We start from the raw sequence: 18,056 nt of genomic DNA, 5'->3' as shown, positions 1-18,056 counted from the left end.
GTTTCTTTTCTAACAGAAGAAATACTGTAAGGTAAACAAGTAAGCAGGGCCTCCTAGGACTGCTCCCTTGCTATAGACCAACGTTATAATGTCAATTATCAGCCCATTTCCATAAATAGAGCAAAATCAATAGTATCAATGGATGGATGATTGCCAACATTTTTGTTACAAAATGTAGTATTTGTTAAGTTACTGTCAGTAAACTTTCTCCCTCTTCTAACTTCCTGACTCCCCAAATACATCTTTTTTGTGTAACAGGGCCCATGCTAATTTTTAAATCAACATTTTATAGATATCCTTGCTGCTTATAAATCTGACATAGAAACCGGTGTTCAAAGATCTTCATTCTGCTGCTGCTGCTGCTAAGTCACTTCAGTCGTGCCCGACTCTGTGCGACCCCATAGACGGCAGCCCACCAGGCTCCCGTGTCCCCGGGATTCTCCAGGCAAGAATACTGGAGTGGGTTGCTGGAAATAAGCTAGAACTTGTTTGTCAAAATCCAATTAGATAAGTATCTCTCTTTGGACCAGAACATGCAGTATTACATGAACATATCTTAGGGAGAAAGACATTTGCAAGTTTTTTTCTGTTTGAATTCTGGGGTAATTTTTTGTTCTCATAAAATATTTTACAGATAGAGGGGACGTTAGGTTTGATTGCTACAACCTTCTTATACCGTCGACCATTTGGAAACAGCTACATCAGCTGTAAAGAGGAGCGTCAGCTGGTGTGATGGCTGGTAAGCAATTTTGGGAGCGAAAGCTTGTGTTGATTGTCCTCAGCTGGGCACACGAGGCAGGGCAGTTCTTACCTCTTCACTGAGCTCCACGCAGGACATTCTGGACACACTGTGGCCTGCTTCTCGGATCTTTTTCAATCTAACGAAAGGAATTCTGAGAATGCAGAGGGATCCCCATTCCCCTAGGCATGCTAAGAACTCCTTTGCTTCCTGAGATCATGAGAAGCGGAAGGAAAGTGGAGAGAAGTAAAAAGTGTAATTATCCTTTTAAAAACTTTAATTAATCTGTGGCTGCGCTGGGTCTCCATTGCTGTGCACAGACTGTCTCTAGTTGTGGTGTGCAGGCGTCTCACTGCAGTGGCTTCTTTTGTTGAGGAGCACATGGGCTTCAGCAGTCACAGCTTGCAGCATCTTTCATTGTGGTATGTAGGCTCTAGAGCACAGGCTCAGTAGTTGTGGCACACAGGCTGGGTTGCCTCTTGGCGTATAGGATCTTAGTTCCCTGACCAGGGATCAAACCCTCATTCCCTGCAGGTGGATTCTTAACCACTGCACCAACAGGGAAGTCCAAGAGTATAATTATTCTGTGCTGGCTCTGAATATGCCAGCTGGTATTAGCTGGCAGCTAAATACCCTTGCTATGTTGTTCTTGAGGGAATTTGGGTTTCCCTTTTGTGGAAGTTGGGCTCCTCTTGTTATCAACACTAGGTCTTTTGTCCTTCACCTCCCTTCCAATCAGACCCTCTCTGTATATGTGGTAAATCCCCATTCATTGGCCCACAATTAAAACATAAGCATTGCACACAGTATACACTTGCTTAACCATTTGCTGAATTAACTAAGAAGAATTCACAGTTAATGGTAGAAACCCTCTACTTGGAGTCAAGCAATTGGGAATTCCTCTTTATTTTGTTTGGTTCCAGCCTGCAGGGCTGGGTGAAAGGGTGTTGTGTTTACTTGTAGTAGCTCAAAGTGATGTAGCCAAGGTGTAAAATCAGAACCGCAGGTACACAGAACTGACCATCAAACTTAAGGGCAGGATGAAGAGAAATCGGGAGGGTAAATGCATATGTCTCTAGCTAGGCATTTGTGATGGGGGATACAATCTGTTGTAAGGAATTGAGAGGGGCGGACAGTCAGGACTCTCTTTTGGTGGGTGTTCTGACATGGTGGCCTGAGGGAGTCCTGAAGGGCCCATCACTTACACACTGACTTCTCATAAATTTCTATGGTATGTTTTTTAATAATTCATAGAATATATAGAAAATAAGAATACTGAAGCCCTGAACAATACTATCAACCAGCCAGACCGAATTGACATTTGTAGAACATTCTACCCAACAACAGCAGAATAAACATTCTCAAGTGCACAGGGAACATCCACCAAGATGGACCATATTCTGGGCCATGAAACGAGTCCCAGTAAATTTGAAAGAATTCATGTTATACAAAGTATATTCTCTGATCACAGTGGAATTAAATTAGAATTCAACTACAGGAAAATTCTGAAAGTCCTCAAACATTTGCAAACTAAATAATACATTTTAAAGTATGGATCAAAGAAGAAATCAAAAGGGAACAGAAAATATTTTGAAATGAATTAAAATGAAATCACTCCATATCAAAATTTATGGGATGCTATTAAAGCAATATCTAGAAAAAAATTTATAGTACTAAGAGTCTATATTAGAAAAAATTTCAAATCAAGGACCTTAGTTTCTACCTTAAGAAACCAAAAGAAGAGCACATTAAACCTAAAGCAAGCAGAAAAAACAAATTAATATGCGTTTTAAAATTTTTTATTTTTTATTGAGATGTAATTAACATGTAGCATTTTTGTTTTAGGTATCCAACATAGTTTGATATATATTAATATTGTGAAATAATTACCACTATATGTTGATTTGATACCTATCACTCACAGAGTTACCATTTTTTCCCTTTTGATAGAAGTTTTAAATCTTATTTCTTTGCAACTTTCAAATGTACTGTATAGTATTGTAAACTGCAGTCACCATACTGCACATTACATCCTCAGATAGTGTGATAGTTTTTATCTTATAACAGGAAGTTTATACCTTTTGACACCCTCTACCCATTTCACCAATAGCCTGCCCTCACCCCTCTTTTCCCCATCCTCTAGCAACCACCAATCTTCCTTATCTATGATTTGTTAAAATACCACATAAGGTGAGCTCATACAGTTATTTGTGTTTCTGTGTCTCACTTATTTCACTTAGCATAATGCTCTCAGATTTCATCCATGTTGTTGCAAATGGCAGGGTTTCCTTTTTCATGGCTGAATAATGTTCTCTCTGTGTGTGTGTGTGTACCACATTTCCTGTACCCATTTATCCATCAGTGGATATGTAGGTTGTTTCCATATCTTACAATGATGATGCAATGAATACAACAGTACAGATATCTTGTCAAAATAGTGATTTTGTTTCCTTTGGATAAAAACCCAGAAATGAAATGGCTGGATCATATAGTAGTTTTATTTTTAATTTTTGAAAAATCTTCATTCTGTTTTCCCTAGTACCTATAGCAATTTATATTCACACCACCAGTGTAAAAGCATTCCTTTTTCTTTCTTTTTATCCATATTCTCTCATGATCAGAATAATTTTGTTATTCCTATCACAAGTTTATTTAAAATTTATGTACTTCAAAATTTTTTTTCTAATTCTATAAAGTATATTTTGTTAAGGTGTAAAATAATGATACTGATCAAAATACTTTTATGAAATCCTGAGTCTATTCTAGATCATTGTATCATTTTTTTAATTGGATAAATTTAACATGTAACATTATATAAATTTAATCATGTTACTTTGATGCATTTACATATTGTAATATGGTTTCATTGTAATAATACTTACCAGATTGTCAACTTATAGCGCAATATTATTATGTTTCAGTTCAGTTCAGTCGCTCAGTGGTGTCTGACTCTTTGCGACCCCATGAATCACAGCACGCCAGGCCTCCCTGTCCATCACCAACTCCCGGAGTTCACCAAGACTCACGTCCATCGAGTCAGTGATGCCATCCAGCCATCCCATCCTCTGTTGTCCCCTTCTCCTCCTGCCCCCAATCCCTCCCAGCATCAGAGTCTTTTCCAATGAGTCAACTCTTCGCATGAGGTGGCCAAAATACTGGAGTTTCAGCTTTAGCATCATTCCTTCCAAAGAAATCCCAGGGCTGATCTCCTTCAGAATGGACTGGTTGGATCTCCTTGCAGTCCAAGGGACTCTCAAGGGTCTTCTCCAACACCACAGTTCAAAAGCATCAATTCTTTGGTGCTCAGCCTTCTTCACAGTCCAACTCTCACATCCATACATGAGCACAGGAAAAACCATAGCCTTGACTAGACGAACCTTTGTTGGCAAAGTAATGTCTCTGCTTTTGAATATGCTATCTAGGTTGGTCATAACTTTCCTTCCAATGAGTAAGCGTCTTTTAATTTCATGGCTGCAGTCACCATCTGTAGTGATTTTGGAGCCCCCCAAAATAAAGTCTGACACTGTTTCCACTGTTTCCCCATCTATTTCCCATGAAATGATGGGACCAGATGCCATGATCTTCGTTTTCTGAATATTGAGCTTTAAGCCAACTTTTTCACTCTCCACTTTCACTTTCATCAAGAGGCTTTTGAGTTCCTCTTCACTTTCTGCCATAAGGGTGGTGTCATCTGCATATCTGAGGTTATTGATATTTCTCCCAGCAATCTTGATTCCAGCTTGTGTGTCTTCCAGTCCAGCGTTTCTCATGATGTACTCTGCATATAAGTTAAATAAGCAGGGTGACAATATACAGCCTTGACGTACTCCTTATCCAATTTGGAACCAGTCTGTTGTGTACTGTAATTTAAATCTCTATGACTACATTAGTACTCATTACAAGTTTGTACCCTTAAACATCCTAAATTCTATCCCACTACCCTCTGATCCCTTGGTAGTTACTGTTTTACTCTCTCTTTTTTTAAATATTTGTTTTTTTTTTTTTCACATTCCACATGTATGTGATATTATATAATATGTACTTGTCTTTCTCTGTCTGGCTTATCTCACTTAACAAAATGTGGTCAAGGTCCATCTATATAGTCACAAAAAGCAGGATATCCTTCTTTTTCATGGCTAAATAATACTACATTGTATATACATCTCATCTTTTTTAATCCATTCATCCACTGATGGGTATTTGTATTGTTTCCATATGTTTCACAATGAGATATTGTAAATAAGGCTGCAATACGCCAGGATGTGGACACATCTCTCGAAATTGCTTTGGGTTTTCATTTCCCTTGGGTATATTCCCAGAAGTGGAATTGCTGGATTGTGTGGTTGCTGCTGCTGCTGCTGCTGCTAAGTCGCTTCAGTCGTGTCCGACTCTGTGCGACCCCAGAGACGGCAGCCCACCAGGCTCCCCCATCCCTGGGATTCTCCAGGCAAGAACACTGGAGTGGGTTGCCATTTCCTTCTCCAATGCATGAAAGTGAACAGTGAAAGTGAAGTCACTCAGTCGTGTCCGACTCGTAGCGACCCCACGGACTGCAGATCACCAGGCTCCTCCATCCATGGGATTTTCCAGGCAAGAGTACTGGAGTGGAGTGCCATTGCCTTCTCCGTTGTGTGGTTGATCAGTTTTTAATTTCTTGAGGAACTTCCATTTTGTTTTCCTTAGTGTTGGGACCAATTTACATTCCCATCAACAGTGTATAAGAGTTTCCTTTTCACCACATCTTCCCCAGCAATCATGGTCACTTGTCTTCTTCATGTTAACCATTCTACCAAGCGTGAGGTGATATCTTATAGTTGTTTTGAATTACATTTCTTGATGCTAATTGTTGTTGAACACCTCATGGCGTTCATGGCCATTTTGGCCTGATGGTCATTTTGATGGCCTCTTTGGAAAAATGACTATTTAGTTCTTCTGCCCAATTTTTAAATAAAATAGTTTTATTATTTGTTATTAAGTTGTGTTCTTTATATATTTTGGATATTAACCCTTACCCAATATATGATTTGCAAAAATTTTCTCGTATTCAGAAGACTGCCTGTTCATTTTGTTAACAGTGTCTTTGGTATGCAAAGTTTTGCTTTTGATGTGGTCCCATTTGTTAATTTTTGCTTTTGATGTTTGTGCTTTTGGTGTCATGTTAAAAAAATCCTCATCAAGAACAGCATTGATGAGCTTCTTCCCTATATTTTCTTCCTGGAGTTATATGGTATTTGGTCTTATGTTTATATTTTTGATCCATTTTGAGTTAATTTTTGTGAGTTGTATTAGGGGTTCAATTTCATTGTTCTGCATATGTTTCTCCAGTTTTTCTAGCACCGTTTGTTCAAGACCCTATCCTTTCCCCACTGGGAATTCTTGGCTCCCTTGTTGAACATTATGTGACCATACAGGCCAGGATTAAATTCTGAGCTCTTTATTCTGTTCCATGGGTCTATCTGGCTACTTTAGTGTCAGTGCATCTTATACTGTTTTATTATTATGACTTTGCAGTGTGGTTTGTGGTTTTATCTTTTTGTTTTTTTCCTCAGCATTGCTCTGGTTTTTCAAGGTCTTTGTGGTTCCACACAATTTAGGATTGTCTCTTCTATGTCTGTGAAGAATGCCTTTGTTATTTTGATGGGGTTTGTGTTGAAGCTGTTGGAGAAGGCAATGGCACCCCACTCCAGCACTCTTGCCTGGAAAATCCCATGGATGGAGGAGCCTGGTGGGCTGAAGTCCATGGGGTCGCTAAGAGTCGGACACACTGAGCAACTTCACTTTGACTTTTCCCTTTCATGCATTGGAGAAGGAAATGGCAACCCACTCAGTGTTCTTGCCTGGAGAATCCCAGGGACGGCAGAGCCTGGTGGGCTTCCATCTCTGGGATTGCACAGAGTCGGACACGACTGAAGTGACTTAGCAGCAGCAGCAGCAGCAGTGTTGAAGCTGTAGATGGCTTTGGTAGTATGGCTATTTTAATAATATTAATTCTGCTATCTGTGAACAGAGGTTCCATTTTTTATATATCTTCAACAGTATTTGTTATCGTTTGTCTTTTTGAGACTAGCCATTCCAAGATATGAGGTGATACTTCATTGTAGTTTTGATTTTCATTTTCCTGATTACTGATATTTGTGCACATTTTCAAGTACCTGTTGGCCATTTGTATATTTGGTTCTTCCACCCATTTTTAAAATCAGATTTAAGAAAATTCAATTATAGTGTTCCGTATTTATTTGGGTTATTAATCCCTTAAGATATGTGGTTTGCAAATATCTTCTCACATTCTGTATGTTGCTTTTTCATACTATTAATGGTTTCCTTTGCTGTACACAAGCTTTTCATTTTTATTATTTTAATTGAGATTATGTAAATTTAAGGTATAAAAAATGTTGACTTGGTACAATGGTAATCATATTGCAATACATAAGTTTAACATTAGCTAACACCTTTATTATATCACATAATTATCTTTTCTGTGGTGAGTATACTTAAGATCTAGTCTCTTATCAAGTTTGATATCTATAATATAATATTATCTTAATATCATTGTCTATAATCACTGTATTGTACATTAGATCTCCAGGATTTATTTATATATGAGTTTGTACACCTAAACAACATCTCTCCTTTTCCCTGACACCACCCCATCCCCACCCCTCAGCCTCTGGTAAGCATCATTCTATGCTGTTTTTTCAACATTGGCTTTAAAATATATATATAGGTTGGTGATGGACAGGGAGGCCTGGAGTGCTGCAATTCATGGGGTCGCAAAGAGTCAGACACGACTGAGCAACTGAACTGAACTGATAATTGTCTGTGCTGGGCTTATTTGCAGCATGCAGCATCTTTGATTTTTAACTGTGGCATGCAGGATCTTTAGTTGAAGCATGCAGGATCTAATTCAATGACCAGGGATTGAGCCCTGGCCCCCTGCATTTGGGGCCAGGGCTCAATCCCTGGTCGTTGAATTAGATTGGGAGTTCAGAGTCAGCCCCTGGACCACCAAGAAGTCCCTAGTTTAGCTTTTTTTAGATTCCACATGCTAGTGATATATCATACAGTATTTGTATTTCTCTGACTTATTTCACTTAGCGTGATTATGTGATTTTTTTTTTATTCTATTAATGTGATGTATCTCATTGATTTTGTGCATGTTGAACCATCTTTGCATCCCGTGAATAAATCTGTCTTGATCATTGTGTATGATCCTTTCAATAAGCTACTGAATTCAGTTTGTTAGTATTTTGTTGAGACTATTTGCATCTATATTCACCATGGATATTGACCTGTGGTTTTCTGGTAGTGTCCTTTCCTGGCTTTAGTATTATAATGATGTTTACCTCGTTAACTGGGTTTGGGAGTATTTCCACCTCATTGATTTTGTGGGGAAAGTTTGGAAGTATTAGGATTAATTTTAAATGTTGGTAAAATATGCCAATGAAGTCATCTGGGCTTTTCTTCATCATGAAATTTTTGATTACTGATTCAATCTCCTTGCTAATAATTGGTCTGTTTTATAGTTGTTAGTTGTTTTTTCCTTCCTGCGTTTTATTTATTTTTGCTTTAATCTCTATTATTTATTGCCTTCTGTTAACTTTGGGCTTAATTTGTGTTTTTTCTAGTTCCTTAAGGTGTAGTTAGGTTGTTTGGGATCTTGTTTCTTCATGTGGATGTTTATTGGTATACTTTTTTTCTCCTTGAACTGTTCTGGCTACATATGTAAGTTTTGTTTTTCCATGTTTATTTACCTCAAGATACTTATATATTTTCCCTTTAATTACTCCTTTGATTCATTTGTTGTTCAGGAAAAGTTCTTTAATTTCCACGTATTCACAAATCATCCAGTTGTACTCTTGCTCCTGATATCTAGCTTTATATTTTTGTGATCAGAGAAGATACTTTGTATGGTTTCAGTCTTCCTGAATTTGTTAAGGCTTCTTTTGTGGCCTAAAATAAGGTCTCTATCTTATAAAATATCCCAGATGAGCTTGACGTGAATGTGTATTTTGCTGTTATCAGAATGTTCTATGTAAGTGTGTTAAGCTCATCCGTCTGTAGTGCTGAAATTCATTATTTCATTATTGATTCTCTGGATGCTGTATTCATTGTTGAAAGTGGGGTATTAAAGTCCCCAATTATTACTGTATTGCTGCTTATTTCTACTTTTAGCTCTCTTAATTTTTGCTTTATCGATTTGGGTGCTCCCAATGGCAGCCCACTCCAGTACTCTTGCCTGGCAAATCCCATGGACAGAGGAGCCTGGTAGGGTGCAGTCCATGGGGTCGCTAGGAGTTGGACATGACTGAGCGACTTCACTTTCACTTTTCACTTTCATGCATTGGAGAAGGAAATGGCAAACCACTCCAGCGTTCTTGCCTGGAGAATCCCAGGGACAGGGGAGCCTGGTGGGAGGCCGTCTATGGGGTTGCACAGAGTTGGACACGACTGAAGCGACGCAGCAGCAGCATGTTGGATACACACAATTTACAATTGTTAAATCTTCTTGATGAATTGGCACCTTTATCATCATACAGTGACCATCTTTGTCTCTTTCCCATTTTTTAAAGCCTGTTTTGTCTAATAAAAGTATACCTAGCAACCTCTGTTTTCATTTGGGATGGTTACCATTTCTTTGCAATATCTTTTTTTATCCCTTCATTCTCAGTTTATTTATGTCTTTAAGGTTAAAGTGAGTCTGTTGTTGGCAGTGTATCATTGGATCTTGTTTTTTTGTTTTTGTGTTTATATACATTCAGACATTCTGTGTCTTTTGATCAGAGTTTAAACCATTTACATTTCAAGTAAATATTGATAAAGAACTATTAATACTATTGTCATTTTGTTAATTGTTTACTTGCTATTTTGTAAATCCATTTTTTCTTAGTTTCTTATTCTGCTTTTTTAAAAAATACATTTTGAGGTCTTTTGGTATCAGTCTGCTTTTACTTCTTTATCATGTTCTTTTGTGTAATTATTATGGGTTTTTCCCTTGTTATCATGAAACTTGCATGGAATATCTTAAAATTATCCTATTTTCCTAATATCCTATTTTAAACTGATAAAAACTTTACTTGAATAGAGTTCCTAAACTTTACAGTTTTATTTCTCCCCATCATATTTTCAGTCATTAATATGATGTATTTTTTGTATTGTATGCTGCTGCTGCTGCTAAGTTGCTTCAGTCGTATCCGACTCTGTGCGACCCCATAGACGGCAGCCCACCAGGCTCCCCTGTACCTGGGATTCTCCAAGAGTGGGTTGCCATTTCCTTCTCCAATGCATGAAAGTGAAAAGTAAAAGTGAAGTCACTCAGTTGTGCGCAACTCTTAGCGACCCCATGGACTGCAGCCTACCAGGCTCCTCCATCCACGGGATTCTCCAGGCAAGAGTGCTGGAGTGCAGTGCCATCGCCTTCTCCTTTGTATTGTATAGTATAGTAATTGCAAATTGTTGTAGCTGTGGTCATCTTTACATTAATTTTTAACTTTTAAATTAGAGTAGTAAATGAATTATGTACCACCATTACCATATTAGAGAATCTAACTTTGACTATATATTTGCTGTACCAGTGAGCCTTAGGCTGCTTTCTTAAATTTTTATGATGTTAATTTTTCAGTTTAACTTCCATTCAAAAAAGTCCCTTTAGCTTTTATTGTAAGACAGGTATAATAAGGATAATGTCCCTCAGCTTTTATTTATTTGGGGAAGTCTTTATATCTCCTTCATTTCTGAAGGACAGTTTTACTGGGTATAGATTTTTGTTGACAGTTTTTTCCTTCAATATTTTGAATCTGTCATCCCACTATTTCCTAGTAAGAAAAGCTTTTGTGGAGAAATCTGCCAGTAGTCTTATTGGGATTCCCTTGTATGTAACTTCTCTCTTCAAAATTCTTTCATTGTCTTTGATTTTTAATAATCGAAGCATAGTTGCTTTAAACTTCAGGGTTGGTTTCAGGTGTATAGCATACCAATTCAATATTTTAGCAGGTTATATTCCATTAAAAGTTATTACAGTTAATGGGCAAATTTTATTACAGATAACTTCCTGTGCTACACAGAAAATCCTTTTTTTCTTATTATTTTATAAATAGCATTTTGTATCTATTTATCTCCCATCTGTAGTTTGTCCCTCCCCACTCTTTGATAACCACAGTTTGTCTTCTCTGTCTGTGAGTCTGTTTTGTATGTACATTCATTTGTGTTATTTTTTAGATACTACATATAAGGAATATCATGTAGTATTTGTCTTTTTCTATATAATTTATTTCACTAAGCATACTCTCTAGTTCCCTTCATGTTGCTACAAATGGCAGTACTTCATTCTTTTTTATGGCATATATATATATATATACACACACACACACACACTTATGGGCTTCCCTGGTAGCTCAGGTGAAGAATCCTCCTGCAATGCAGCAGACCCTGGTTTGATTCATGGGTCAGGAAGATCCACTGGAGAAGGGATAGGCTACCCACTCCAGTATTCTTGGGCTTCCCTGGTGGTTCAGCTGGTAAAGAATCTGCTTGCAATGAGAGAGACCTGGGTTTGATCCCTGGGTTGAGAAGATACCCTGGAGAAGGGAAAGGCTACCCACTCCAGTATTCTGGCCTGGAAAATTCCATGGACTGTATAGTCCATGGGGTCTCAATGTGTCAGATATGACTGAGCAACTTTCACTTTCACATCTTTTTAACCCAATCATATATTGATAAGTCCTTGGGGTGCTTTCATAGCTCGGCTATTATAAATAATGTTTCTGTGAACATTGGGATGTATGCATTATTAGGGGAGGCATGTTTTTGATTTTCTGAAGATACACTCAGGATTGGAGTTGCTGGATCACATAGGAATTCAATTTTTGGTTTTCTGAGAAACCTCCATACTGTTTTCTTTTTAATTTTTTTTTTTAATGATTTTATCTTTTTGATTGCACTGGGTTTTTGCTGTTTGCAGGCTTTCTCCAGTTGTGGTGGGTGGGGGCTACTCTTCATTGTGGGGCGTGGGCTTCTCATTGTGGGGCCTTCTCTTGTTGTGAAGTACAGGCTCTAGGCACCCAGGCTTCAGCTGCAGCATGTGGGCTCAGTAGTCGTGGTACATGGTTTAGATGCTCTGTAGCATGTGGAACCTTTCTGGGCCAGGGATTGAACCTGTGTCCTCTGCCTTGGCATACGGATCTCTATCCCCTATAACAACAGGAAAGTCCCATACTGTTTTCCATAGTGGCTGCACCAATTTACATTCCCAGCGGTAGTGTTCAAGAGTTCCCTTTTCTTCACATCTCTGCCAACATTTGTTATTTTAGACTTTTTGATACAGTCATTCTAATAGGTGTGAGATGACATCTTGTTTTGAATTGCATTTCTCTAATAATTAGTGATGTTGAGCATCTTCTCATATGCTTATTAGCCAACTATATGTCTTCCTTAGAAAAATGTCTATTCATTTCTTCTGTTCATCTTTTGATTGGATTGATTTTTTGGATACTGAGTTGTATGAGTTGTCTATCTATCTTGAATTAAAGCCTTGTTACTTGCATTGTTTGAAAATACATCCCCCCATTTCTTAGGTTGTCTTTTCATCTTGTCATTTGTCTCCTTTGCTATGTAAAAGCCCTTAAGTTTAATTCAGTCCTATTTGTTTATTTTTGCTTTTGTTTCTTTTGCTGTGGGGAATAAATCCAAGAAAATATTGCTACAATTTATGTTGAAGAGTGTTTCATATATGTTCTCTTCCAGGAGTTTTATGGTTTCATGTCTTATATTTTAGTCTTTTAAACCATTTTGAGTTTATTTTTGTATATGGTATGAAGGGATTTTCTAATTTCATTGTTTTACATGAGATTGTCCAGTTTTCCTAGCACTACTTATTGAAGAGAGTATCTTTTTTTGATTGTATATTCTTGCCTCCATGGTCATAGATTAATTGACTGTAGGTGGAGTTGATTTATTTTTGGTTCTCTATTCTGTTCCATTGACCTATGAGTCTTTTCTGTGCCAGTGCCATGCTGTTTTGATTACTGTAACTTTGTAGTATAGTCTGAAGTTTGGGAGGGTTATACCTCTAGCTTTATTTTTTTTTCTTCCTGCAGGATTGCTTTGGCAGTTTGGGGTCTTTTATGGGTCCATATAAGTTTTAGGATTATTTGTTCTAGGTCAGTGAAAAATGACATGGGTAATTTGATAGGGATTGCATTAAGTCTGTAGGTTGCTTTGGGTAGTATGGCCATTTAAAAATATTAATTCTTCCCATCCAAGGATGTCAAATATATTTCTATTTTTTGAATCATTTGTACTTTTTTTAATTAATGTTTTGTAGTTCTCAGTGTATAAGTATTTCACCTCCTTGGTCAGGAGTTTATTCCTAAGTATTTTATTTTTGGGGTTGCAATTTTGAAAGTGTTGCTTTATTTGCTTTGTTGTTTATTTGTTTAACTTCACTGAACTAATCTTGCTAAGTCTATTTCTCCACCGTGTGTAGCCTCTTATGTTCCTGCTCAGATTTTCTCTCTTTTTAAAAAAAATGTATATATTTGCTTATTTTTGCATGTGCTTGGTCTTTGTTGCTCCACGGGCTTTTCTCTAGTTGCAGTGGGGGCTGCTCTTCACTGCAGTATGTGGGCTTCTCATTGCAGTGGCTTCTTGTGTTGTGAAGCATGTGCTCTGGGGTGTGCAGGCTTCGGTAGTTGTGGCGCACGGGTTCAATAGTTGCAGTTCCTGGGCTCTCTGGGACAGGCTCAATAGTTGTACATGGGCTTAGTTGCTCTGCAGCATGTGGAATCTTCTGGACTAGGGATCAAACGTGTGTGTCCTGCATTGGCAGGCAAATTCTTTACTGCTGAGCCACCAGCGAAGCTTTGAAAGGTATTGTTTTTTATATGCCCTTTCTAATATTTCATTGTTAGTGTAAAGAAATGCAACAAATTTCTGTATATTAATCTTGTTTCTTGCTACTTTGCTGAATTCATGTATCAGTTCTAGTATTTTTTGTGTGGAGTATTTATGGTTTTCTATGTATGGAATCACATCATCTGCATATAATGACATTTTTACGTCTTCCCTTCCAGTATGGATACCTTTTATTTCCTTTCTTTATCTGATTGCTGTGGCTAGGACTTTCAAGACTATGTTGAATAGAAAAGGTGAAAGTCTTGTTCCAGATTTAGAGGGAAGGCTTTCAGCCTCTCACTGTTGAGTATTATACTGGCTGTGGGTTTGTCATAAATGGTTTTTTATTATGTTGAGATACATTCCTTTTTTACCCATTTCGGTAAGACTTTTTGTCTTGTGGATATTGAATTTTGTCAAATGTTTTTTCTGCCTCTATTGAGATGATCATGTATTTTTGTCTTTTCTTTTGTCTATGTGGTGATTGATTGATTTTGCGTATATTGAACCATCCTTGTTAACTTCCAGTGAATCCCATTTGATTGTGGTGCACGATCTTTTTTATCTGTTGTTGGATTCAGTTTGCTAATATTTTGTTCAGAATTTTTGTACTTGCATTCATCAAAGATATTGGTCTATAATTTTCTTTTTTGGTTGTATCTTTGTCTGGTTTTGGTATCAGGGTGATAGTGGCTTCATAAAATATTTTTTGGAGTGCTTCCTCCTGTTCAGTTTTTGAGAAGAGTTTGAGAAGGATTGGTATAAGTTCTTTGTGTATTTGATAGAAATCTCCTGTGAAGCTCTCTGGGCCTGGACTTTTATTTGCAGGGAGTTTTAAAATTACAGATTCTATTTCACCTCTAATGATCCATCTATTCAAATTATCTGTTTCTTTTTGATTGAAGTTTAGTGGGCTGTCTGTCTCTAGAAGCTTGTCTACTTCTATGTTGTCAAATTTGTTGACAAATAATTGTTCATAGCATTCCCTTATGGTGTTTCGTTTTTGCACAGAATTGGTTGTTGCGTCTCTTTTTTCATTTCTTATTTTGTTTATTTGGGTTCTCGCTCTTTCCTTCTTGGTGAGCCTGGCCAGAGGTTTGTCAGTATTGTTAACCCTTTTAAAGAACTAGCTCTTGGTTTTATTGATTTTTTTCTATATTAAAAAAAAATTCTCTATTTTATTTATTTACTTTCTGATCTTTATTATTTTCCTTCTTCTGCTGACTTTAGGTTTTATTTGTTCTTCCTTTTCTAATTTTTTAAAATTGTACGTTAGGTTGTTTATAAGAGATTTTTTTTTCTTTTTTGAAGAAAATCTGTATTGTTATGAACTTTCTCTAATAAGTGCTTTTATTGACTTCCATGGATTTTGTATGGTTGTGTTTTCATTGCTATTTGTCTCAAGGCATTTTTATTTTATTTTTACCAAAGAGCATCCTTTTATTACATTTATGATAACTGTGTGGAGACAGAGATTTCAGGAAGTTTCCAGTTCAAAAACCTCAGGCTCTCATCCAGTATAACAAAGTGTGTGTGTTATTTGCTTAATCATGTCCAACTCTGCAACACCATGGACAGTAGCCTTCCAGGCTTCTGTCTATGGGATTTCCCAGGCAATACTATTGCAGTGGGTTACCATTCCCTTCTCCATCAAGGTATTTTTAAATTTCCTCTGATTTCATTGTTGAGTCATTGGTTTTTTAATAGCATGTTATTTAATCTCCATGTAGTTATTTTATTTTTCCTCATTTCTTTTTCTGTGTCTGATTTCTAGCTTCATGCCAATATGTCAGAAAACATGCTTGAGATAATTTCTATACTCTTAAATACATTGAGTCTTATTTTATGTCCTAGTATGTAGTCAGTCCTAGAGACCATGTCATGTGTGCTTGAAAAGAATGTGTGTTCTGGGTGGTTTTTTTTTTTATGTAATGTCCTGAAAATACCAATTAAGTTTAACTGTTTTATTGTATCATTTAGGATCTCTTTTGCCTTGCATAGGAAAAAAGGCTGTAATGGTGAGTCCCACTGCTCCCCTTGCACACTGTTCACCCAATTGTGCCTGACCTCTAAGGAGGCCCAGGCTTCCTCTGCATACACTCTCAGGTGTGGTCACACCAGACTCCAGCTACTTCAGGCTCTTTCTGTGCATCCTGCTCCAGTCCTCTCCCTGGGTCTGATTTTCAAAGCCTGATCTCCTACACCCAGCCCCTGCCCTTCAGTTCAGTTCAGTTCAGTTCAGTCGCTCAGTCGGCTGAATTGAGCTGACTGTGTCCGGCTGACTGTGTCTGACTCTTTGCGACCCCATGAATCGCAGCATGCCAGGCCTCCCTGTTCGTCCCCAACTCCCGAAGTTCACTCAGACTCACGTCCATCGAGTCAATGATGCCATCCAGCCATCTCATCCTCTGTCGTCCCCTTCTCCTCCTGCCCCCAATCCCTCCCAGCATCAGAGTCTTTTCCAGTGAGTCAACTCGTGGCCTTAAGGGCTGCTTTTATGTGGGAGTATCGTATCCCTGTATAGGGGCTTCCTTTGTGGCTCAGCTGGTAAAGAACCTGCCTGCAATGCCAGAGACCTGGGTTCAATTGTGTGTCCAGTATTTGGTGTGAAGGCTGGATTTGATGTGGACACCAGCCACGTCTTTTCTCAAGGTGTGCTGACCATGGTCACTTTGGTAGGGGGTGTGGTTGGTGTTGGTAGAGTTAAAGCCTATGCAGGATGTGAGGCAGGCCTTCCTTCTCTGCATGGCTGTTGCTGCCCTGTCAGGGATGAGGTCTGCTCCCCAGATGCTAGAGTCTGGGGAGGGGTGTCAGGTTATCCAGATTATGCTCTCTTTGAGTGTGTGTTATTCCTTCTCCCTATACTGGGGCCTTTAGCCCAAAAGAGAGGAGTGCTGAAGTCAGCAGGGCTGGTGTACTTGAAGAGGTCTGATGTGCTGCCTGCATAGGCATCTGTGGTTCCACTTAGATGCAGCCCAAAGCCACACCCTTTCCCCTGTTGTGAGCATCGAAAATCTAGTGCAAGGCTATGGTATAGAGTGAGCAGGCCCAGAACATTTGCTGTACTGGGGCCAGGGTTTGGGGCTTCTGGTTATAGGAATTGAAGTGGTTGTACTGGTGTCAAAGCTCTGGGATGCTTTTGGGGCACTATTTGAGCAAGTGCCAAGAGAAGCTGCTGCTGCCCCACCTGGATCACACCCCAGGCTTCTCAGCTGCTCCTGTGTCCCTAGATTGAGTCTTCTTCCAGGACCTAGAAGCCCTAGATCCAGTGGCAAGCAGTAATGTGGGAGTGTGCACTTGGCTGGGAGTGGAGATTGTGGTGTGTTGGTCACAGGGGCTTGGACTGTGTTGCCGCCAGAGATCTGGTCTAACTCAGTGGTGCTATTTGACTATTCACCAACAGTGGCCACCACTGCCTCACCTGGAGTACTCCCCAGGCCCCTTGGCCATCTCTGTGTTGCTCAATCAAGTCTTTTTTAAGAACGTGGCTTCCCTAGATCCCATGCCAAGCTGTGGTGTAGAGTGAGAAGGGCCAGGATGTTTGTTCAGCTTGGACTGGGGGGCATGAGGAGGTGGCGGCTGCTAGTGCAGAGCTCTCTCACCCTGACGGTTGCCAAGCCAGCACCCATGCGTCCTCATGAGTAGAGCGTCAGCTTCTCCAGCCCTTCTGTTTGTCCTAGTGGTTCTCCAAGCGGGTGGCTTGTCTCTTTCATGTAGGATTCCAGGGCTAGGAATAGTTTGTGTGTTCACTCCCCAGGGTAAGAGTCCACCCATCTCATCTTTCTTTTCTTCTTAGATGCCTCCCAGGTGTCCCGACCTAATGCTTTTTTCCCCATTCTATATAGTTATGCAGGAATCTTTCTTGTAGACTTGGTTCTACAGGAGTTCTGCCACTTTCCAATTAGTTTTCCAAGAGAATTGTTCTACATGTAGAAGCGTTTTTTATGTATTTGTTGGGGCGGGGCCGGTGAGCTCCATGTTCCCTTACTCTGCCATCTTGATCCTCCTGCCAGAGAGGTTCTTCATCTTTGTCTTTTGACAACCTGATTACAATGTGTCTTGGTGCATCCCTGTTCTAGTTCAAGTTCAATCTATTTGGGATCCTTTGGACTTCATGGATTTGGATGTTCATTTCTTTCCCCAGGTTTGGGAAGTTACTGCAGTTTGTTACTGCTTTAAATATACTTTCTTGTCCCATTCTTGTTCTTCTAAGATTCTCATAATATGACTATTATTTTTAAAGTGTTTTCCATTGTTTTTTTTTTGTAAAGAATTTTTATTGGAGTATAGCTGCCTTACAATGTTATGTTAGTTTCTGCTGTATAGCAAAGTGAATCAGCCATATGTATACACATATCCCCTCCTTTTTGGATTTCCTTCCCATTTAGGTCACCATGAACATGTCAGCAAATTTGGAAAACTCAGCAGT

The 18,056-nt window shown here is 38.8% G+C and overlaps 1 long non-coding RNA gene across 9 annotated transcripts in view; it reads left to right on the top strand.

Moving 5' to 3' along the window:
• The window catches only part of LOC147366993 (uncharacterized), a 93,647-nt gene that overhangs the window by 13,388 nt on the left and 62,203 nt on the right, over nucleotides 1-18,056 (top strand). For 8 of the 9 annotated variants that reach the window (XR_015169682.1, XR_015169686.1, XR_015169681.1 and 5 more), the window contains exon 3: nucleotides 635-739. This is a non-coding gene — a long non-coding RNA (uncharacterized LOC147366993). Of the gene's footprint in view, nucleotides 1-305; nucleotides 446-634; nucleotides 740-18,056 lie in introns of those variants that run through there. The other variant, XR_015169690.1, reaches the window with a different exon arrangement.

Source organism: Bos grunniens, chromosome 8 (genome assembly GCF_055505025.1).
Source record: "Bos grunniens cultivar Pamir isolate PY7600 chromosome 8, Bosgru_T2T1.0, whole genome shotgun sequence".
NCBI lineage: Eukaryota > Metazoa > Chordata > Mammalia > Artiodactyla > Bovidae > Bos > Bos grunniens.
The sequence above is the reverse complement of the archived record's forward strand: the minus strand, read 5'-3'. Positions and strand labels throughout refer to the sequence as shown.